Raw genomic sequence first — 23,976 nt, 5'->3', positions numbered from 1 at the left:
TATGACATAGCACCTATATCCTTAGTCTTGTCTCATAGAATCACTAGTCCTTTCTCGGGCTTCATTAAGTTGTAGGATTTATTTGTCCACTTAAACTAAATTCGGAGAAGTTCCATTATCTTTAAAATAATTACTTGAGCATTTAATATGTTTTCTTAGAAAATCCTTTCTTAAATCTTTTCTTTGCATTTTCTTAAGGCCGCCCATGGCGTCGCGGGGCGACGCCGGTCGGCCCATCGCGTCTCCAACTTCAACATTTTCCATTTTCGGAACTTAGTAATTTATCCGTGAATTAATCCATTAACTTTCGAGCTCCAAGCTCACTTTCATAATTAATTCTAGCCCAAAGTAAATTAATTGGTCCAACTAGAATAATTCAGTAGTCACCAAAATAAATTACGTGCAGCCCCTGGCCCAATCCTTATATCCAATTCCTTAATTAAATGGAACAAGCCCAATCTCCTTATTCCTTTATCGGACTCCTCTTTTTCTTTTAGTCCAACCATGGCCCAACCTAATAAAATAGAACCCAATATACTCCTTCCTCTATCGATACTTCTTCCCCAATTCATTTTCCAATTAAAATCCTTAATCAAAAGAGTAGAGAAGCAGCGGCGGCTTCTTCACTCCCATAAGTTTCTCGGCGAATTCGCCGCTCCTCTGCGTAGCCGGAGCGTCGCCGGCTACGCCTCCCTTTTCAATCATCCCTTCTTTACCTCACCTCTCCAATTTTCCCCAAACTAGAAATCCCTAAATTCAAAATCGGAGAAACAGCGGCGGCTTCAACCATTCCCGTTTCTTCTCTCTCTCTGCGAAATCCTTGTCGTCTTCCGAAGGAAACAGTCATCGCCGTGGTTGTACTCCGAGGTTGGAGGTGTTACCGTGCGAGGCAGCCCCTTTCTCGGCCTCTGCAGGCTCGCCAATCACTGCCCGTCTCGCCGTCCGGCTCTCCGTCAAGCTGCAGCTTCGCCTGCGGCAAAACTCCGCTGCTACTCATCGCCTTCCATCGACGTCACGGAGGAACTCTCCGCCTCCCGTCGCACCACCGCCAGACAATCTCTCTATAAGCTAAGTTTTCTGCCTTCTATTGCTTAGCTCAATTCGTGGGTTTATTTAGCAAAACTATGTAAAATTGATTCTTGACTATTGGTGATGTTCAAGCTTTGATCTTGCATAAGGATTTCCTAAATCCTATCATCTAATTCTTTGAGAACCTACTGGAATTGTTCTTTGACTATGGTAACTGATTATTCGTTGATCCTATCGCTATGATTTGTCCTACGTGAGCATGCTGCCTATGATTCTAAGTTCTGGAAATTTCGTGGCGTTCTAACGTGATGCCGAGAATGGTACCGAGGGGATTACCTCACTCGGTGAATCCTCTCGGTTCGCGGCTGTTTCCTCCGCTTCGCCGCTGCCTCTCCTCGCCTTCTTGCTCCTCCCATTTCCTTGCTGCACTCCTTGATTTTGAGTGAATTTGTGGTGTCTAAAGAAGTGGGGAGGGGAAGGGAGATGGGGTTGCTTATATAGTTCTCTATTTTGGCTGTTTGTGCTGAAACTTGGGGACAAAGACTCTCATTTTTGGCTGCCAGCTTGCTCCCTTTCGAACATGATGTTTATGCTTGTTATGCTGTTTTGGTGTAAGTTGGGGCTGCCTCTCTCGGCTGCTATCTCAGCCTCGGTTGATGAGGAAAGAGAATCTAATGTTGCCTCTAAAAGGCCTTAGGGATGAGCTCACTCCTTGCTCATTCTTGTCTTTTTCCTTTCTTGGAAGATTGATGATGCATTGTATAGATTGAAGAAGTCTCCAATCTTGAGTCTTTGTGAAGTATATTTCTAATATCCTTTACGGTGCTAATTTGTAGGTATATGGGTTGTCATCCTTGGAGCTTGTGGAGGCCGAAAATCGAGAAGGATGGGAATGAGGGAAACACTTAGATTTATTTGCTCTATTTGACTAGTATCCAAATATTGTAGTTTGGCATCTTTGAAATGCTAAGAGCATCTCCAATGGTCGGCTAGCGACCGGCTAGCCGATTCTTCGCGCTGGCCGATCGGCTAGCCGAACCATTGGAGGCGGCGAGCGGCTAACCGGCGAGCCGATCGGCGTGGGCTGGCCGATTGGTGGGCGCTGGCCGATGCGCTAGCCGATGCGCTGGCCGCCATTGTGGCGGCCGATCGGCCAGCGCCGAATATTCTTTTCTTTTTAAGAAAAAAAAAACCTATATATAAACGCGATTTTAGTTTCATTTTCATTTGCACCACTTATTTTAACGAGTTTTCTCTCTCTCTAATTTTCTGTACAAGAGCATCATCGACCGATGAGTAACGCGGGTGGTAGCGGTGGTGGTAGTGGTGGGGATGCTGAGGAGTACGAACGGAGGATGAACGAGGCTATGAATGCCTACATGAACCGCGGCATGGAGCGGTACATGCGTAGGGTGGAACAACAGACGATACCTCGCCCTCCACGGGTTATCCACCGCCGAGCAGTGATTGATCGGGATCACACCGCTCCACATCAGCGGCTGTACGACGACTACTTTTCAGAGAACCCGCGGTTTCCCGCCAACATGTTCCAGCGGCGTTTTAGAATGCGTAGAGAGTTGTTTATGCGCATCGTTAGCGCATTAGAGCGTCGATATCTGTATTTCTGCTTTAGGCACGATGTGGCTGGCAGACCCGGCCACACCCCTATTCAAAAGTGCACGACGGCAATCAGGCAGTTGGCCTACGGAGGCGCGGCAGACATGTGGGATGAGTACCTCCACATCGGTGAGTCGACAGCCCTGGAATGTCTGAAGGATTTCTGTGGGGGCGTGATAAACGTTTTCGGTGAGCAGTACCTTCGAAGCCCTACTCCCGAAGATTGTCAGAATTTGATGCAGATGCACGGGGAGAAGTATGGGTTCCCCGTGATATTAGGCAGCATAGATTGTATGCATTGGGAGTGGAAGAACTGTCCGACTGCCTGGAAGGGGGCCTACACGACCGGCTACAAGTCAAAGAATCCCACGTTGATCCTCGAGGCCGTAGCTGATTACCGGCTGTGGATCTGGCATGCGTATTTTGGGGTAGCCAGGTCGAACAACAACCTCAACATCCTGAACTCGTCTCCCCTCTTCAACGAGAAGTGCCAGGGCGTCGGTCCAGCCGTCTCATTTGTGGCCAACGGCAACCGGCATGATATGGGCTACTACTTGGCGGATGGGATATACCCTCGGTGGCCGGTCTTTGTGAAGACGATCAGGCAAACAAGTGATGAAAGGAAGGCCTACTTTGCGGAATGACAGGAGTCGGCGCGCAAGGACGTGGAGCGCGCATTTGGTGTGCTCCAGTCTCGATGGGCGACAATTAAGGGTCCAACGCGTTTGTGGGATGTCGGATGCGTTTCCCAGATAATGTACGCCTGCATTATCCTGCACAACATGATCGTCGAAGACGAAGGCGTACAACTGACTAGTTGGGCCAATGATGATGAAGCCTGTCCAAGCCACGGAACGGCCACCCCTAGTGTACGATGTGGGGTACCTCTCGATGAAGCCGGCCGCCTCAAGGAATTTGCCAACATGCGCCAAGTGGATGCTCATATTCAACTCCAAAAGGATATAATTGAAGAGTTGTGGGCACGGAGGATTGCACGGCGATAGTTTTTTTTCTTTATTATGTACCTTGTTAAATGTAATTTTTTTTTATCTATGTACCTTTTTTAAATGCAATTAATGAATTTTCCCGTATATGTCTCGTAAATTTAATTCCGTAATTTAATCGTAATTTTAATTCCGTAAATGTAGTATTTTTTGAATTATTTTTATTGCGGATGGCCTATGGCTGGCCTAAACTAAATCTGATGTGGCAGGTGGATTTTTAGTGCTGCTGACGTGGCAGGGGGAGAAACTGCTGGCCGATTTCTTGCCGAAGTACCATTGGAGATGCTCTAAGTTGTAGCTTCCACTTTTGTATTTTCCACATGTAACTATTATGTAGCAAAATCTCACACCTCTCAATAAGATTGTGTAGTCCTTTTCCATCTATCTCTCCAAGATTTGAAATTCCTCAACACAAAGTATTGTGCTAATTTATTCTCTTTTTCTTCTTCCAAAAATTGTAGTTTACAAACTTAAATTTCCTCGCACTTTAATTCCAATCGTCTTTTCGTCCAATTTTTTTTATACTCTAAAACTAGTGCACGAAAACTCGGGGTGTTACAGTATTAGTCTTAGTAAATGTTAATTATAGTCATGTAGGAATATTAGTTTTAGTAATTAAAGGTATTAGTTTTAAAGTTTTAATTATGGCCACGTAGGTGTATTAGTTTTAAAATTTTAATTATGGCCATGTAGGAGTATTAGTTTTAGTAAATTTTATCACATAGTTAAGATGACACATTTTTCTTTTTAGTTTGCCCCAGATAAGATGATACTTTTATCTTTTCTGAAAACTTTCTTTCTTCAATTAATACACTTAACCATGTTTCTCATTCCAATTAAAATATTGAGCTCTTTTTCTCTATTCATATAAATCATTAATTGTTTATTTTTGTGGATAAAAAATTAATCTTAATAATATATAGTGATATCAAAATGTAACGTTATTAACAATACTTAAATATATACTTATTCAATTAATAAAATAGTGCATCGTCCTGGGATTGAATATTTGGACAATATTTCATTAGATTGATGGAGCATATAACGATTCGAATCTAAAGTTCACATGTATCAATAATACATGATTATGTACTTATTTAATTACTAAAAATATCGTTAGTTGCGCATCGCGCCGGGGCTGAAGTGTAAATCCAACAATCCAAGGGTTTAGTAGTACATGAGGTTAGGGTATAGTACCAACTCAATAAAATAGCGTTCGCTATGTGATCGAAGTTAAATCCATCTCCAAAGGGTTTAGTAATCCATAGGGTTAGGTTGTAGTACCGACTTAGTAACATAGTTTACAATTTAACAACATTCTGCAATATCTTTTTTCGATGTAATATTCTATATGAAATATAAAATATTAACTATATAGATTTAAAATATTAAATAGAAGAGTTAAGAACATGTGCTTCTCGCATTTTCAAAAATTATATTTTCTTTTTACCATCCATCATAATAAAATACTAATTTTTAGTAATTATTCAATATATCAGACTATTACTCAATAGATTATTTAAAATATCAATAACTATACTTACAATTAATTACCTAAAATTCATTGTATAGTTGTAACATCTTCTAATTTATTCAGACTGAAATTCATATTTCATCTATTTATTTATTCTTTTATAAGCCCAAATCACATTATTCGATATTAACTTCTAATTTCCCTAAAGTTTAATAGCACTCTTTATTTTATTATAACATATAGTTATTATTAGATTGACCATGATCATTAATAGCACTCTTCATTTTATTATAAACTATAGTTATTATTTTTTATAATTATACAAAAAAAATAACATAGATAGTAAAATTATTAAACTATTCACAAAGTGTATATGTGTATATAAGAGATGTAAAATACATGAGAAATTATATAAATAATATACATATATGTATAATTAACGAGTGGGTGTATGGAATATTATAGAAAAGTGTTGGCAAATGGATATATATTAATAGTTTAATAATTAATATTATATGAATACGCATGGCATATAGCTAGAAGTGTTATACGTGTGAGTAATTTATGCAATAGACAAACACGTATGATAAGTTGGAGAAATTAGTCATATTAACACCGACTCTTTGGTTTATAAATATGTAATTAAAGTTAATAGAATATTATTATTAAGAAAGTAAATGAGAAAATTGTATACTCAAAACTTTAGCTTCAAAATCCTATTCATACATGTGCCTTACGAAATAATATTTCATCATAATACACATGCCATCCTAACCACGGAATTGAAAGAAGCAATAGTCCGATAACATTTTGAAAAAGAGTAACAAATTAATAACGGAGTCAGTTTGGTGAAGAAAAGGATTGCACAGCCGGAGGTAGAATCAATGAGAATATCTATAGTACTTAGGTGTGTATAAATCATACTTTTAATTTTACATGTTTCACATGCTTCTTTATTCCGAGTTCTGATGAAGAGATTAATTATATTATATGATGTGAACCTAATACGATTATATGTTGTTTGTTATTAATGATAGAATATGATCTGGCTGCGTGGGACTGGTGCAATGGATATATTTATAAACTATATTGGAATTCTTTGGTGGAATATGATGTGAGGAAATGAATATGTTTTTTATTTGAGATTAAAGTACATGAATCATATGATTAAAGAGGATCTGTGATGGTCTTGCCCTGGATCTGATATTACAGAGAGACCTACGGGTTAAATACAGAGGGACCTTCCGGTCAAATACAGAAGGGCCTATATGTCCAATTATAGAGGGGGCCAATTACAGAGGGACCTTCGGGTCATAGAAGAATCCCGAACAGATACCAGGCTTGATATGTAACAGAATAATAAAAAGGAATAGAGAGACATATGCATATGTATATTTTATTTATATTGCTTCTGGATATATGTGTTGGTTAAAGAATATGTTTCGTGTGTGATGTGAGATTAAACGTGGAATTTAGATACGTAAGCAAATGAATAACATATAGATTTATGAGAGTGTCTTAATGCAGTCCAAAAATGTTTTATAATGTTTATCTGATAAGTTTTGGCTTTTATATTATAGTATTTGAGTGTTCTTATATTTGATTCGTGATTATTTTATTTTAAGTTACATTTGTTTATTTTAAATCCATACGTCAAATGGATTGGGATGTTACCATATGTATAAGAGAACCCAAGATAATAAATTATAATATTTTAAGATATGCTCAATATTCAACCAATCAACTATACTTTTTTATTTATCTATCAGTGACTATGCAACCACACCATTATATATTGATAAAAAAAACACAATTAACTAAAGTTGTATAAAATAAACAAATAAACAATATAAATTACGGTAATTGAAATATGCAATTGAAAATACATAATTGGTGCTTAAAAAGATGGAAATTAACCAACTAATCAATTGGAAAAAAAATAAATGAGCTACAAATATAAAATGTACGATAATATACGTATAATATACACACTACAATAGTATATATTAATTATTTTAATGTAATTAATTATTAGGAATTTAAATGATTTGATATTTTTGTCGAATATAAAGATGGATTGAAATATCATTTCTTCAACATAACCTTAGTTAAAATCTTCGGTTATCAAAATCAATCACATTGTTATCCCAACATGAATAAACTTTAAAATATGGTGCAAGTTTAGTGACTTCAATTTTCTCTAATTACGTCTTAATAAAGGTAAAGTCGAACTCTATGTGTAGCAAATTTATAGCAAATTTGAAACAATTTAAATCAAGTCAAATGGTATATAGCAATACGTAAAGAATGCGACTTTGCTTTGAATAATAAAAATCAATTCAAATTTTATATAAAAATACTAAAATTTAGAGTTATATATATAATGATATCAATTTCAATAGTACTATATAATGATATCAAAATTTAGAGTTATTAATAATACTTTATTATATATTCATTCAATTAATAAAATAGTATATCGCGCTGTGATTGAAAATATTGCAATTTAGAGTTAAAACCGAAACCGTAACCGGCGGTTACGGTTCTGAATCGAAACGGTGAGAATTTATCCGAACAGAAACCGTCAATTTTTGAACCGTGGTTCGGTTCAGGTACAAAAATTTTCGAACCAAAACCGTTCCGGAACCGCGAAAAACCGCCGGAAAACCGTGAAATCAAGTCGGAACCGCAAAAAAAACGGCGGTTTGAAACCGTGAAAACCGCAAAAAAACCGTCGGAAAACCGCCGGTTCGGAACTAAAACCGAAAACCGATAGTTTTAGAACCGGAACCGTAACCGTGAAACACCCTCGCAGTTCGGTTCCGGTTCAATAATTTCCAAAACCGGAACCGGCGATTCCGAACCAAGGGCACCTCTAACGGGTGGACTATATAACAATTCAATACTATAAAATAGTAGTACTAAAGTTCACATATATTAATGATATTATGTACTTATTTGATTACTACAAATATCATCAGATACGCTTCGCGCCGAAGTTGAAGTGCAAATTCACTTATCACATGAATATCATTTGATGAACAATTTTATGCAATTTGCGCACAACACTCCAAGGATATAGTAGTCCATGAGGCTAGGGTGTTGTAATACCCGCACCAGTATTTTGTTTTCGATATAGTAATGTGGAACTAGAAATGTAACGTTCTCTCATTTCGTGAAAATAAATGGAACTCGAGCCGTTATTGAAACTTAACCTTTTAGTTACAAAAAAAAAACTAAAGAAGTAAGTGAGCGAATTAAAAACAGACTAAAGATACATTTCGAAAAAATAAAGTGTTTCGAATGGCATTTCATGTTCAATAAAATGAACAACTAATAAAATAGGTTACATGGATCAAAGTCCTCAAAGAAAGAAAACAAGGAAAGGAAAATATAAAATTTTGGGTGCACTTCGGGCCTTTTCTCCAGGCCCAAATTAGGGCCCGTTTCGAGCAGCCCGTCAGCCCAGACAACGAATCCAGGCCCGCTCGAGGTACAGCTAGGTAGTAGCCAAGATTTCTCTCTCACCTGCAAGATAAAAACAAGTTAAGGCTAAGGAACAAGAGTAATTAAGGGACTACTATTAGAAGGGGAGAAACAACCTTTCCTTTTGCTATGGAGGACCAAAGACTCACCAAGAGGGGAAAGTCAATCCTGCAAATCCTCCACACTATGCAGCACCTAGCACCTGTTTCTACCAGCCACAATCAAACAATGGAATTCATTAGCCAAGTACCAAGTACCCAAACTAGGCACCAAACTACATTAAGATAAAGTGGCTACAAAAGATCAAAGAAAAGGGAGATTTGCTGCAGGAGAATAACAAGAAAATACAACAGCTTCAATTAAGGCTTCACGAGTACACACTCTTGCCTATAAAATCCCCTCCACACCACCTTTGATCACTCTCCTACACACTTCAAATTTTTCCAGCAACATAGCAAGTTTGAGAGGAAGAAAGCTGAGGTTTTAAGAGCTGAATTCTCAAAGCAGCCGCAGCTTCAAGAGGTATTCCACCTCCACCCCTTCTCCCAGTCAAATTTACATATCAACCATGTAGAAATCAACCCAAAGCATGTTAAAGCACGTATCTAAAACCCCTGGGCTGTTAACTAATAAAAGATTTAGGATAAGCATAGAACAACAACATTTTTGCTCAACAACCAAGTTTTCACCACAGTAATCAAATGCAAGAACTTAGACATGCTATAGAAATTTCCACAAGACTAAGCATTTTTTTTTTCTGCCAAGAATCACAACATAAAGCTTCTGCCACAAACCGAATTAATGGACTCAATAATCAAACTCTCATAAGATCAAAGCTTGAACATCACCAATAGTTAAGAATCGATTTCACATAGGTTGCTAAATAAACCCACGATTTGAGCCAAGCAATAGAAGGCAGAAAACTTAGCTTATAGAGAGATTGTCCGGCGGTGGTGCGACGGGAGGCGGAGAGTTCCTCCTGTTGGTGCACGCAGCGGAAGAGCATGTAAATAAATCACATAATAATCAGATCTATTTAGCAGATTATTTAGACAAAATCTATTCGCGTAATTATCACATGTATCATGCTCATAACTTGAATTAATCATGCTTTAAGAATATTGAAAACCTAAAACATGCTTTTCTACGGAGTAGAATAATACCTAATTAATTCTCCAAAGAATTGAAGATGGCTAGCGACTTCTCCACGTGTAGCTTTAAGTACTAGACCACAAATCTTCTCTCTGGTTCCCGAACTGTACTCTAATATCAGTGTGGGCTGATCTTACTAGAATACTAGGACTTAAATAAAGAAGACAGAAGAAATCCTTTTTGGAATAGGACTCAAATTCGAAATCTCCTACAGCTGGGAGAGATCGAAATTTTCGAAAATTGCAATATGAGATATTGTGTATTTTCTGTCTCCTTTATTCTCCTATTTATATTAAGTTCCTTTTGGGCCCAGACAGGGATCTATGGAAGGCTTTGGATATGGGCTCATCCAATTTACTTTTTACTAATTAAATCGAACCCACAATTTAATATAAGTTATAATTGGAATATTACGAGCAGCCACTACAGAAGTAATATTGAACTCTCCCCATCCAAATCCGAAATTATAAGTAATCCGGGTTTCCGTTTATCTTTCATTTCCCGTGCTTAAGATTAATATGTCCATTAATTAATTAATGTCTGCTATTGACTTAATTAATTAACTTCTTATTAATTCCAAGAGTGGACTTAGCATGAAACACTCATTTATTATTCATAGAGTAATCATACTCCAACTAGCTAGGTTCCGAATAATAAAACTTAGTTTCGCGCTCCTCTTGAGGACATTATCAAACGAGACTCACCTCGTGCACGATTCAATATAATAGCAATCCTAGCACCGCTAGATATCGATCACCACTGCCCAATATATCAGGATAATTGGGCTACGAAAAACCCGCACCATTTGATAAGTCAAAGCAATGCATAATCAATACCGTATGCTCAATGCTAACCTACATTGATTAAGAAATAAATATTTATCAAGACCTCGCCTTTCAGTAGATAGCCCAAGGCAAGTCTTGCTGTTAGATCCGTTCAATGCTATACCACACCAATGTCATCTTATTTCAGTAAGGCTTAGAAATATACGGACTGACATTGCAACCTTTCTCGATGGGTAGTCTAATTCCATCTAGGTTGTGAAATTCATATTTTTCTTTGTTTAGAACTGACCGTATTACCTTAAAGTGGACGACGCCCACAACCGGTCTACTAAAACAAAGACTTAGACTTTGTTAAGTTAACTTATACATTTAAACATGCATTAACATCCATTAAATGTAAAACATAACAACATTATGACAAAAATAATCTGTTTTATTCATTGGAAAATAAAATAAGAGTTTTACAGTATTCAATCACTCGAAACGTGATTTCTAGTATACAAACTCTAACAATCTCCCACTTATACTCAAAACACTTTCGAGTATACAAAATGTGCTAACGTCTAAATCTCCCACTTATACTGAAAGCGGATTGAGGTCTTGAATTAGTCGAACTCCCATTCCTTCAACATGGCTTTCATACGGCTTTACCGCTAACGCCTTCGTGAAAGGATCTGCCAGGTTGTTTTCTGACTCAATCTTGACCACTTGTATGTCTCCTCTCTGCACTATATCTCGAATGATATGATACTTCCTCTCTATGTGCTTGCTCGCCTTATGAGCCCGTGGTTCCCTCGAATTTGCCACAGCACCAGAGTTATCACAATAAACGGTGATGCGCTTGGGCATATTCGTAACCACACCTAAGTCCAGAAGGAAGTTCTTAAGCCATACAGCCTCCTTTGCAGCCTCCGAAGCGGCTACATACTCGGCTTCCATGGTAGAGTCTGCAATGCATTTCTGCTTTACACTCTTCCAAACTATAGCTCCACCTCCTAAGGTAAACACATATCCGGAAGTTGATTTTCTCGAATCCAGATCAGCCTGAAAGTCTGAATCTGTATATCCTAAAGGACAGAGCTCGGCTGCATTGTAAACTAGAACATAGTCCTTAGTCCGATTAAGGTACTTGAGTATGTTCTTTACGGCAGTCCAATGTCCTTGGCCGGGATTTGATTGATATCTTGCTACCATGCCAACAGCAAAGCAGATATCGGGTCTAGTACAAAGCATAGCATACATGAGACTACCAACTGCCGAGGCATATGGTATTCTTCTCATCTCTGCTATCTCAGATGCTGTCTTAGGACACATCTCTTGAGACAACTGGATGCCATGTCTAAAAGGTAGGAAACCTTTCTTGGCATCTTGCATGCTAAAGCGTCTAAGTACCGTTTCGATGTAAGATTCTTGGGATAAGCACAACATTTTCTTACCTCGGTTCCTAAGAACCTTGATACCGAGAATGTGTCCCGCATCACCCATATCTTTCATCTCGAACTGGCTGGACAACCAAGTTCGCACTGATGACAACATTTTTTTATTGTTTCCAATTAGAAGAATGTCATCTACATACAAAACTAAGAACACAACATTTCCTTTTTCAACCTTCTTATACACGCAGCTTTCATTAGGGCATTTTTCGAATCCAAACTTTTGAACAGTTTGATCGAAACACTGGTTCCATGATCTAGATGCTTGCTTGAGACCATAAATGGCCTTCTTAAGCTTCCAAACCATGTGTTCCTTGCCCTTCACTACATAGCCTTCGGGTTGTTCCATGTAGATGGTCTCCTCAAGACTCCCGTTTAGAAACGCAGTCTTAACGTCCATCTGCCATACTTCCCAATCCATGTAAGCTGCTATAGACAAAAGTATACGGATCGATTTGAGCATGGCCACTGGGGAGAAGGTCTCATCGTAATCGATACCTTCCTTTTGGGTATACCCCTTAGCCACTAGTCTTGCCTTGAAGACTTTAACTCGTCCATCGGGTCCACGTTTACGTTTGTATATCCACTTGCTCCCAATGGCAGTACAGCCTTCGGGTAGGACAGACAAATCGTAGACGTCTTTGTCTAACATAGATTGTAGTTCCGAATCCATTGCTTTCACCCATTCGCAATGATCGACATCAGCCTGCGCCTCTGCAAAATTCCAGGGATCCAGTACATTGCTGTCCGAGGAGTGATCCATACACTCACCCAAACCAATGTATCTATCGGGCTCATGAGAGACCCTCCCACTGCGGCGCGGCACTACAATATCTGGAGCATTAGTTGAAGTTTCTGGAATTGTTGTTACACTTGGTAATTGTTCTTGGTTAATGGAAGTTGAAACTTGAGTTAGCTCTTCTAGAGCAATCTCACTGCTGGACTTATGATTCATTACATAGTCTTCCTCTAAGAATGTGGCATGAGTGCTCACAATCACTTTCTGATCTCTGAGACTATAGAATTCATAAGCTTTCGTTCCTCTAGGGTATCCTATAAACACGCAAACCTCAGTCCTAGATTCCAGCTTAGTTGGATCCTTTTCCAATACATGAGCCGGACACCCCCATACTCTGAGATGTTCTAGATTGGGCTTACGCCCATTCCACAACTCATATGGGGTAGTAGGAACAGATTTAGAAGGTAAGACGTCTAAGAGATAGTTTGCAGAAAGCAAAGCATGACCCCAAAACGAAACAGGTAACCGTGCATAACTCATCATCGATCTGACCATATTTAATAAGGTCCTATTCCTTCTTTCAGCCACGCCATTCTGCTGGGGTGTGCCCGGCGCAGTCGTTTGGGATTCAATCCCAGCTACCGATAAATAGTCCAAAAACTCGGCACTTAGGTATTCGCCTCCGCGATCAGATCGCAGGCATTTGATACTCTTACCATGTTGCGTCTCTACTTTAGCCTTAAACTCCTTGAACTTGTCAAAAGTTTCAGACTTGTAGCGCATCAAATAGATGTATCCGATTTTCGAGTAGTCATCTGTAAAGGTGACGAAATATCGAAAACCGCCCCTTGCCTCGGTTGACATTGGTCCACACACATCAGTATGAATGAGCTCAAGTACTTCTTTGGCCCTATTCCCCTTTGATCTAAAAGATCTCTTAGTCATCTTGCCTTCGAGACAGGACTCACACTTCGAAAACGGTTCCTTCTCAAGACCTTTAATAAGATCTTGATCAACCATCGCATGAATCCTTCTTTCGTTGGCATGACCAAGTCTAAGGTGCCATAAGTACGTTTCATTCATTGAAGTTGAAGGTTCTTTTCTTTTCTTAGAAATTTTCGATGTAGCATTGAGTTCTGATTTACGTTGATTAAATTGTGTAGAAGTGATCGTGTACAGATTGTTTTCCATGATACCGCGACAGATATAAGAACCATCTTTCTTAATAACGCAATTGTCATTAAAAGAAATCGAATATCCATCATAAGACAATTTAGAAACTGAAATTAAATTTCTTCTAAAAGAGGGTATCAACAAAACATTCTTCAAAATCAAAAATCTATCACTAGAAAAACGTAAATAAACGTCTCCCACTGCAACGGCCGCCACTTTCGTAGCGTCGCCCAGCTGGACCTCTATCTCACGATCATGTAGCCGTCTTGTCACCTGCATCAAGTCAGGATCAAAACATATATGATCAGTTGCTCCAGTATCAATAACCCAAGTATGAGTAGATGTCAAAGCCAAACATGACTCGACTACTAGAGCATGGTGCATACCTGTAGCCTTGCCCTTTTTAGGACAATCTGGCTTCCAATGACCTTTCTCTCCACACTTGAAGCATTTTCCAGTTTGCTTCTTGTCACCCCGCTGTTTCTTCTTTCCCTTAGCATTGTTGACTGCTACTTGGTTCGGTGCCTTTTTCTTTCCTCTTCTAGCCTTAGAGCCAGAGGAATTAGGCGCGATACTCATCATAGCTACTTTAGCTTGAACCATAAGGTCCTCCGCCGACTGAAGTTCAGTCAGCAACTCTGCTAAAGTATAATTCCGTTTGTTCATCTCAAAGTTGAGCTTGAACTGCTGGAAGCTAGGGGGAAGACTCTGAAGGATTATAGTAACCTGGGACTCGGGATCGATCGTCCCTCCCAATACCTCAATCTGGTTGAGGTGACTCATCATCTCGAGGACGTGTTGCCTCACAGACGAGCCTTCCTTCATAGACTTCGTCATGATACTCCGAAAGGCTTGAGACTTAGCCGTTCGATTCTGAGTACCAAAAAGATTTGCGAGATTTGTCATGATCTCGGCGGCAGTTTCCATGGCAGAATGCTGATGCTTGAGTACTGATGACATAGAAGCCAACATGTAGCACTTAGCCATCTCATTCGCCTTATGCCACCGTCTATGCGCATCTCGCAATGCTTGGCTGGCACTAGCAGCCGGGACAGCTGGGCGTGGAGTAGTGAGTACGAACTTGTACTCTTCTGCTGTGAGAACGATATCCAAGTTTTGTTTCCATTCGATGTAATTTTGGCCTTCGAGTTTGTTTTCTTTGAGAATGGCAGAAAGAGGATTAAAAGACATCTTGACGAATTTTATTGCACTGCAAACAGAAGATTTTACTATTTGTCATAAACTTATGTAAGGAAATTGAGTAGATTAACCATAAAACTTTTCAAAATCTTACAACAGCCAAATTAATAAATTGTATCCTCCTCTGGAGGTTAATACGCATTAAAATTTTGACAATTTACTGGTCACAACACCGACATATCAATAGCTTCCTCCTCTGGAGGTCGACATATCTAATGCTGCCTAAGCACGACCATCAGGTTTAGCATTACAGAATTTTATTTCTACAACACACTCCCATAACAATGTTCATGTGTTGATAACAAAACCAAGCTATCTCATAAATTCTGATTGAACCCTGAAACTCGCAGTTCCTTAGGATTATTGTCCCTACTCTGTAGGTGGCGATAATATTAGGAACCACTTTCTAGTTCATTCTATTTATTATTTGAGAAGTCCGCCCTTATGAACTTACTGTTTTCGTAGGATTATTGTCCCTACTCTGTAGGTGGCGATAATATTAGAAAATCAGCTTCACAAAATGTGGCAGTCCAACCGATGGAGACCATATATAAACTATAAGTTCATAATTATCGCTTAGACATTTGGGTTATGGTTTTAATTAATTATCCTTTAGCCTTAAGGCAGATTAAGACTAATTAAATTCTGTTGGTATTTAATTTACTGGATAATTAAATCTTTTATTATCTTTAATATCTTAGTTTAGGAATTATTGTTCTAGAATTTAATTCTTATTCACGTCATTCTATAAGATATATCTAAAATAAAGTACATTATTTATAATCTTAATTAGACATGAAAAATTAAATTCATATAATTTCCAAGTTCAAGATTAGGAAGAAAATTAAAATATATTATTTAATGTAATCTTATATATATCTTATCTTATTATAGATTCTAGATATATTATATTTAGGAAACTATTAAATTATTCTTATCTATATCATCTAGGATATAAAATATTCATAGATATAGAAAATAATCCAAATATTCCTAAAATCTAGGGAAATCTTCCCAAAATATTTTATTTCATTAAATAATATTATTTTTAATGATTTCTATTAATTTAGGAATTAAATAATCATTAAAATAATCTTTCGTCATTATCTTGCGATTCGAGGTTTGCACGAATCAACACGACGAAGATTTGAAGACTCCTCCCGGAGATGCTCGCCGGAGCGGCGTGTTCGCCGCCCGACCACCGCCGACAGTTCGCACCGATGGCGCGCTGCTTCCTTCTCCCTTCCGCGGCATCGCCGCATCTCCCTCCGTCAACGTCAAGCCAGAAAGCACAGCCGGAGCCGCGACTTTCCGGCGATCTCCCACTGCCCAACGAGCTCGCGCGCTCCAGCAGACGCCGCCTGCCGGCGTTGCTGCTCTCGGTTGCGCCTCGTTAGGGCTGGGTCGACTAGGATTCTAGGGTTAGGGTTAGGGTTTCGTCGGATTCTTGGCGCCTCGGCAGCTCTCGGACGAGCCACCACGCCGTTTGATCGGGGCCGGCTAGGGTTTGGCGGGCTTGGCCGGTGGCGCGCGCGAGCCCTTGCTCGCCGGCGCGTCGCCCCATGCCCGTCGCCCTCGGCTCCCACTCGATTGGCAACCCTCTTCGATCGATCATAGCGCAATTCGTCCCGGCGCAAGCGCCGACGAATCGCACATCTAGTTCGTTCGAATAATTCAAGTTCTATGATTCGAATGTTCTTGAGTTCAACATGCATAAACATAAAAAAAATAAAAACACAAGAACATGCTTCGTAATCAATCAAGACATGCATACATGAATTTCGCGAAATTTAAATCCAAATAATCAGAGCCAAAACCTGGCTCTGATACCAATTGTTGGTGCACGCAGCGGAAGAGCATGTAAATAAATCACATAATAATCAGATCTATTTAGCAGATTATTTAGACAAAATCTATTCGCGTAATTATCACATGTATCATGCTCATAACTTGAATTAATCATGCTTTAAGAATATTGAAAACCTAAAACATGCTTTTCTACGGAGTAGAATAATACCTAATTAATTCTCCAAAGAATTGAAGATGGCTAGCGACTTCTCCACGTGTAGCTTTAAGTACTAGACCACAAATCTTCTCTCTGGTTCCCGAACTGTACTCTAATATCAGTGTGGGCTGATCTTACTAGAATACTAGGACTTAAATAAAGAAGACAGAAGAAATCCTTTTTGGAATAGGACTCAAATTCGAAATCTCCTACAGCTGGGAGAGATCGAAATTTTCGAAAATTGCAATATGAGATATTGTGTATTTTCTGTCTCCTTTATTCTCCTATTTATATTAAGTTCCTTTTGGGCCCAGACAGGGATCTATGGAAGGCTTTGGATATGGGCTCATCCAATTTACTTTTTACTAATTAAATCGAACCCACAATTTAATATAAGTTATAATTGGAATATTACGAGCAGCCACTACAGAAGTAATATTGAACTCTCCCCATCCAAATCCGAAATTATAAGTAATCCGGGTTTCCGTTTATCTTTCATTTCCCGTGCTTAAGATTAATATGTCCATTAATTAATTAATGTCTGCTATTGACTTAATTAATTAACTTCTTATTAATTCCAAGAGTGGACTTAGCATGAAACACTCATTTATTATTCATAGAGTAATCATACTCCAACTAGCTAGGTTCCGAATAATAAAACTTAGTTTCGCGCTCCTCTTGAGGACATTATCAAACGAGACTCACCTCGTGCACGATTCAATATAATAGCAATCCTAGCACCGCTAGATATCGATCACCACTGCCCAATATATCAGGATAATTGGGCTACGAAAAACCCGCACCATTTGATAAGTCAAAGCAATGCATAATCAATACCGTATGCTCAATGCTAACCTACATTGATTAAGAAATAAATATTTATCAAGACCTCGCCTTTCAGTAGATAGCCCAAGGCAAGTCTTGCTGTTAGATCCGTTCAATGCTATACCACACCAATGTCATCTTATTTCAGTAAGGCTTAGAAATATACGGACTGACATTGCAACCTTTCTCGATGGGTAGTCTAATTCCATCTAGGTTGTGAAATTCATATTTTTCTTTGTTTAGAACTGACCGTATTACCTTAAAGTGGACGACGCCCACAACCGGTCTACTAAAACAAAGACTTAGACTTTGTTAAGTTAACTTATACATTTAAACATGCATTAACATCCATTAAATGTAAAACATAACAACATTATGACAAAAATAATCTGTTTTATTCATTGGAAAATAAAATAAGAGTTTTACAGTATTCAATCACTCGAAACGTGATTTCTAGTATACAAACTCTAACACCTCCGTGACGTCGATGGAAGGCGACGAGTAGCAGCGGAGTTTTGTGGCAGGCGAAGCTGCAGCTTGACGGAGAGCCGGATGGCGAGACGGGCAGCGATTGGCGAGCCTGCAGAGGCCGAGAAAGGGGCTGCCTCGCACGATAACACCTCCAACGACGGAGTACAACCACGGCGGTGACCATTTCGGCGACGATTTCGCAAGAGAGAGAGGAACCGGAGGAAGGGAAAGGCGACGCCTTCTCCCTAACCGGGATAGCAGCAGTTTTTCCACCGCGTCGGGGAGCGGCGAGGCCTCAGCTGTGCGGCGACGGGGGAAACTCCGCGGCGAGTTCGCCGAAGATGAAAGAGAGTATGAATGAGTCGAAGTGAAACCCGATCCGTGAAAAAGAAAGTTAATCCGTGCGTGGATTCTTCGGCGATCGGCGTGGAATCGTCGGAGTGGCGATATCACGGAGGGAAGAGGGAGAGATGTAGATTTGGGAAAGTGGAAATGGATAAACGAAGAAGGATGGAGTATACGCCGGCGGAGTCCGGCGAAGAGCGTTGAGGAAGGAGATGGAGGCGCCGCTGGTTTGTGCTCTTCTCCAATTAAGGATCCCCAATTTGGAAATGGGAATGTGGGATGATGTAGATGTCACGGTGGAGAAGGGGAGTGTAAATGAGTCATTGTGGGCCACTAAAATGATTAAATGATTTGGACCCAGAAATGAAATAAGAGAAAAAAAGAAAATGGGCTGATTTTAAATAGTTGGGCCTAGTTTTATTAAATGTTTTGGGCCCAGTGTAAGTAAAGTGTTTGGGCTGGAAATTATGGAATTGAGTTGAGAGCCCAGTTAAAGCGTGATTGTTAATTAAGTTTCAAAGACGGTAAATGTTGAAGTTGGAGACGTGGAAAGTCGATCGGCGTCGCCCCGCGACGCCGCGGGCAGCCGCTAAGGAAATAGAAAGAAAGAGGGAAACGACGTTCTCGAGTCACAAAAATAATCAAGCTTAAGAAAGAAATGCTATTAATTAAATTTCCTGATTTAATTAATATTCAAGAATTCTAGAACCTTTTTAGAAAAATTTAAGGAAAAGAATAAAAGAGCACGCACTTAGGATGCATCCACGTTTAAGCTTAATTGATTTATCAAAGTCTAATTAAATATTATGTTATTTCCTAAAGGGGCGTCTACGAACGTCGTCTAAGGCCAAGTAAAGGAAATTACGGAAGGAGCTTTAGCTTTTGAGGTGGGCATTCTTTAAAAACGTGATTTCAGTATGAAAATGTGAATTTTTGCTCAAGTATGTTGTCATGCCATGTTTTGTTTTATGATTACTGTCACGACCACAACTCCCTAGTGCTAGTGAGCGTAGCTATTTCGCGACTAAACAATTCTCAATATTCAAGGGACAACATGAAAAGGGTGAAACCACTTAAAGCAATAGTCTCAAAGGCTTATGGGTGCATAGTCAAAATGAATTCAGCGTATCAAGACTAAGTTCATAACTTGCTAGAACATAACTCTGGATTGCAGCGGAAGAGTCCAAGACAAAATAGCACGTATGAAGACATGCTACTTTGGGTTACCTAACTACTTATATAGAAGTCTTGTCCCAACACCTTCGCCTCCTCGTACACGTTCAACCTGCACATTTAAAAATAACATGCAGGGCTGAGTATTTGATATACTCCGTGGGCACATTGCCAAAAATAGTTCTATCTTTAATTGTCAATGGCACAGTTGAGTGATCACGGGGTTTTACTTAAAAGACCCGAGTCACTAAATACTTTTCTTTTCATGAAGATTTGATTGCGCAATCACGTAACATAGATATACCATATCTGAAACTGATGTGAACCGGGAATGTGGCCACATTCCACGACGGTCACTGGACCGGCCAACTCCTTTGTTAGCTCACGATCCCCTTATGTGTACACTAGTCCGAGTAGGGTTTGCGGCCCTACTGGGACCCGAATTCGATTTAACTTAGATTGGCATAGCCAAGCAGATAGGTAATCATAAAACAAAACATGGCATGACAACATACTTGAGCAAAGGTTCACATTTTCATACTGAAATCACATTTTGAAAGAAATGCCCACCTCAAAAGCTAAAGCTCTTTCCGTAATTTCCTTAACTTGGCCTTAGATGACGTTCGTAGACGCCCCTTTAGGAAATAACATAATACTTAATTAGACTTTGATAAATCAATTAAGCTTAAACGTGGATGCATCCTAAGTGCGTGCTCTTTTGTTCTTTTCCTTAAATTTTTCTAGAAAGGTTTTAGAATTCTTGAATATTAATTAAATCAGTAGATTTAATTAATTTAAACCAAATGCTTAACTAGAGGGTGTTACCTCCTATGCCATTTATTCAAGCACTAAAATAGACTCGAGGTCTATTCACCGTTAGCGCATAAAATTCTGAAAAAAAATATTTATTCGAGCACTTAAATTAAGGTCCGGAAAATTAGACTTATCTTCGTGAAAATAATTAGCAACCGTTAATTATTTAACCAACATCATAGGAGGGCCCATGATTTAATTGAATTCTTAGCCTACACCCTTATTTTAGTTGGTGGCCCAAACTCCATAATTAAATCTTATTAGGGGCAGCCCAACACAAATAAAACAATTTAATCATGAGCCCAAAAATTTGCCCAAACTTAATTAAAAGAATCAGGTCCAACAACTAATAAAATCAAAAGAGGCCCAACACTCCTTTCTTCTCATTTCCATCGACCCTACTCTCTCTCTCTTTCTCAAATTCCCAATTCAAAACCCCTAACTTGGAAGAGAACCGGCGGCTCCTCTCCCTCGCCGTTCGCCGTTCGCCGCGCCGGTCATCGGGTCGCCGCTGTCTCGCCGTCGGCGCCGCCAGCCGCCAGCTATGGACCGGCGACGAGTCTTTGCCGCTGCCGTCGCGCGAGGATTTGGAAACAGCGCCTCTGTCCACCGCCGCCATCCGTCGCCGCCTCCGGCGTGTGACGGCATGTCAGCCGCCTCATCGAGCTCGCCGGCATGTGACAGCAGCTGGTCTTCATTCCGCCATTGCTCGGAGTCTCCGGATGGCTCCTACCTAAGCTAAGTCTTCCAATCTTAGCTATTTAGGTGATTTCTTTAGACAGAGTCTGTTCTTGTTCCATAGATTTTAGTTTTAGGCAGATTGTAGTTGTTTTTTTTTCGAAGAAGAAGTCGGCAGCTTAAACAATCTGGACTTTTGGCTTACAGTTTTGAACTTATTTCTTACTGATTGAGAAGGGTTAACACTACTTGAAGGAAACTTGTATATAAAGTGATTTATGTTCTTAATCTAAGGGCTTCTCTGTTGTGTCTTGTTTATTTTAGTGGAGTGAGTTTCCAGCATGTGTGTCTATGTTGCAGGAGTAAAATGAAAAGAAATTCCCTTATCCTAAACATGAAAATTTGAGAGAGGCAGAGGGTTGTATGCAACATAAATGTTTCTTTTTCTCCCTTTACTTTTATCATGTGGTGTTCTAAGCATGCTTTAGGTTTGATTACTACATGATGACATGAAATTCTGGTTGGGAGGAAGGTGGAGGTGAAATTACCTCTTGGAGAAATTACTAACTTGGTATTTGTTGTTAGAAAACAAAGCTTGCCCTCCTCCTTTAGAGTTCCTAGTTGCAGTGACAAAGAAAGGGGGGTGAAACTGAGTTCTCCTTTTTTGAATGAAGAGAGATTCTTGGAGATGAGGAAGGAGGAAGACATGTTACCTAAGGGATGCAGGGCTGCTGTAAGAAAGCCTGCAGAATCCTACTCCAAGCTCTCTCTCTAACTCTTAATTTGCTGAAATTTCCAGTGCATTGAAGGGAGTCTAACGGTGGGGTTGAGGGGGGTTTTATAGGCTGATTTTGTACCTTAGGAGAATTAATTGAAAGCTGATTTCCCACTTGTCCTCATGTTGAAACCTATCTCACTTTTGTGATTTAGTAGTACTCTACACTAAATGCAATTTGGTCTTTAGTTGGAGATTACAAGTCCCCTCAAAACTGATTTTGGTTGATTGTGTGACTAGGAAAGCTGGTGCACAGGGGCTGTTTTGGAGGAGCAAAAAAAATGGCAGCTTTGACTTGCCTCTCTTGGGTAAGTCCTTAGTCCTTCATAGTTAAAAGAGGTGTTGTTCCTTTTCTTTAATAGGAAGACCCCTTAATTCTCTTGTACATATGCATTAATTACTTTGTTTGTAGTTTTGTAGGTGAGAAAGGAAGGTGTGGCTATTGTGTTGTTCTCGGGCTAGGCTCGCTCCCCTCGGCCCGACGGACTGCTCAAAGACGGGCTATAGTTCGGGCCTGGAGAAGAGGCCCGAAGTGCATCAAAAATTTATCTTTTCTTTTCTTTGTTTTCTTTATTTGAAGCCTTGTTCCATGTATTATTTTTTTTTTTGAAGTTAGTAGTTCGTTTATTGTATATGAAACGCTATTCGAATTTCTTTATACTTGGGAAAAGACTTCTTGTCCTTCTTCTTTCATTTACATATTGTTGACGTCCTTGTGTTCGCTAAATTCTTACTTTAGCTTTTATCTCTTGCGAACCACTCTATTAAACACAAGCAAGGAAAAGTAACAAGTTTTTATTTTGTCATGAATCAAGAGAACGAAAATCCTCTAGTTCGTCATTAAGCATTAATGTATCGGGGTAATTAAAGAAGCGGGTATTACATTCTACCCTCCTTAACAAAAATTTCGTCCCGAAATTTGCTTACGTCAAATGAAAAGCTCTGGGTACTTCTCTTTCACTTTGTCTTCCAATTCCCACGTAGTTTCCTCGTGACCATAATGCTTCCATAGAACTTTCACTATTACCACAAATTTATTCCTCAACTCTTTGACCTTCCGGTCCAAGATTGCCTCTGGCTCCTCTTCATATGTGTTTCAAGTCGAACACATATTTCCTCAATTGTGACATATGAAAACATTGGGCACATTCCCGAAACTTGGCGGGAGTGCCAATCTGTACGCTACAGGACTGACTTTTTCTAGAATTTCATAGGATCTGATGAAACGTGGTCTTAGCTTGTCCTTGACACCAAATCTCGTAATCCCTTTAGATGGGGATACTTTCAGAAACACTTTGTCTCCCGCCTTGAACTGCATATCGGTTCGGCTAGCATCTGCGTAAGACTTTTTCCTATCTTGAGCTTCCTTGATTCTTTCACGTATCTGGTGGACGATCTCTATTATCTCCTCTACCGAATCCGGTCCAAGCGTCTTTCTCTCACCGACTTCATCCCAGTACAGCGGTGATCTACATTTCCTTCCATACAACGCTTCATATGGGGCCATGTTTATAGTTGCCTGGTAACTGTTGTTGTAAGCAAATTCTATAAGTGGTAGTACTGGCTCCCAATTTCCTCCACGGTTGAGCACTACGGTTCTCAGCATATCTTCCAAGGTCTGGATCGTTCTTTCAGACTGCCCATCAGTCTGTGCGTGGAATGCAGTACTGAAATTCAATCTAGTGCCCAGCTCTTGTCGTAGGCTTATCCAAAATCTAGAAGTAAATTTTGAATCATGGTCTGAAGTGATTGTCACTGGTATTCCATGTAGGCGTATGATCACTTGTACATATATCTGA

At 39.6% G+C, this 23,976-nt stretch overlaps 2 long non-coding RNA genes across 2 annotated transcripts; one reads left to right on the top strand and one right to left on the bottom strand.

Annotated features, from left to right (window-relative positions):
* Window positions 1-8,419: 8,419 nt before the first annotated feature.
* On the bottom strand, window positions 8,420-19,005 carry LOC125221708 (uncharacterized). The gene is made up of 3 exons (XR_007176417.2): window positions 18,397-19,005; window positions 8,727-9,586; window positions 8,420-8,652 (listed from the first exon to the last, which is right to left on the bottom strand). It is a non-coding gene; the product is annotated as an uncharacterized LOC125221708 (long non-coding RNA).
* A 2,168-nt stretch (window positions 19,006-21,173) lies between these two features.
* Window positions 21,174-22,858, top strand: LOC125221701 (uncharacterized). The gene is made up of 2 exons (XR_007176416.2): window positions 21,174-22,485; window positions 22,590-22,858. It is a non-coding gene; the product is annotated as an uncharacterized LOC125221701 (long non-coding RNA).
* The last annotated feature ends 1,118 nt before the right edge of the window (window positions 22,859-23,976 follow it).

Source organism: Salvia hispanica, chromosome 2 (assembly GCF_029641045.1).
Source record: "Salvia hispanica isolate PSC_SH4W2 chromosome 2, Shi_PSC_v1, whole genome shotgun sequence".
Taxonomy (NCBI): Eukaryota; Viridiplantae; Streptophyta; class Magnoliopsida; order Lamiales; family Lamiaceae; genus Salvia; species Salvia hispanica.
Note: the sequence above shows the minus strand (reverse complement) of the source record. Positions and strands in the feature narration are given on the sequence as shown.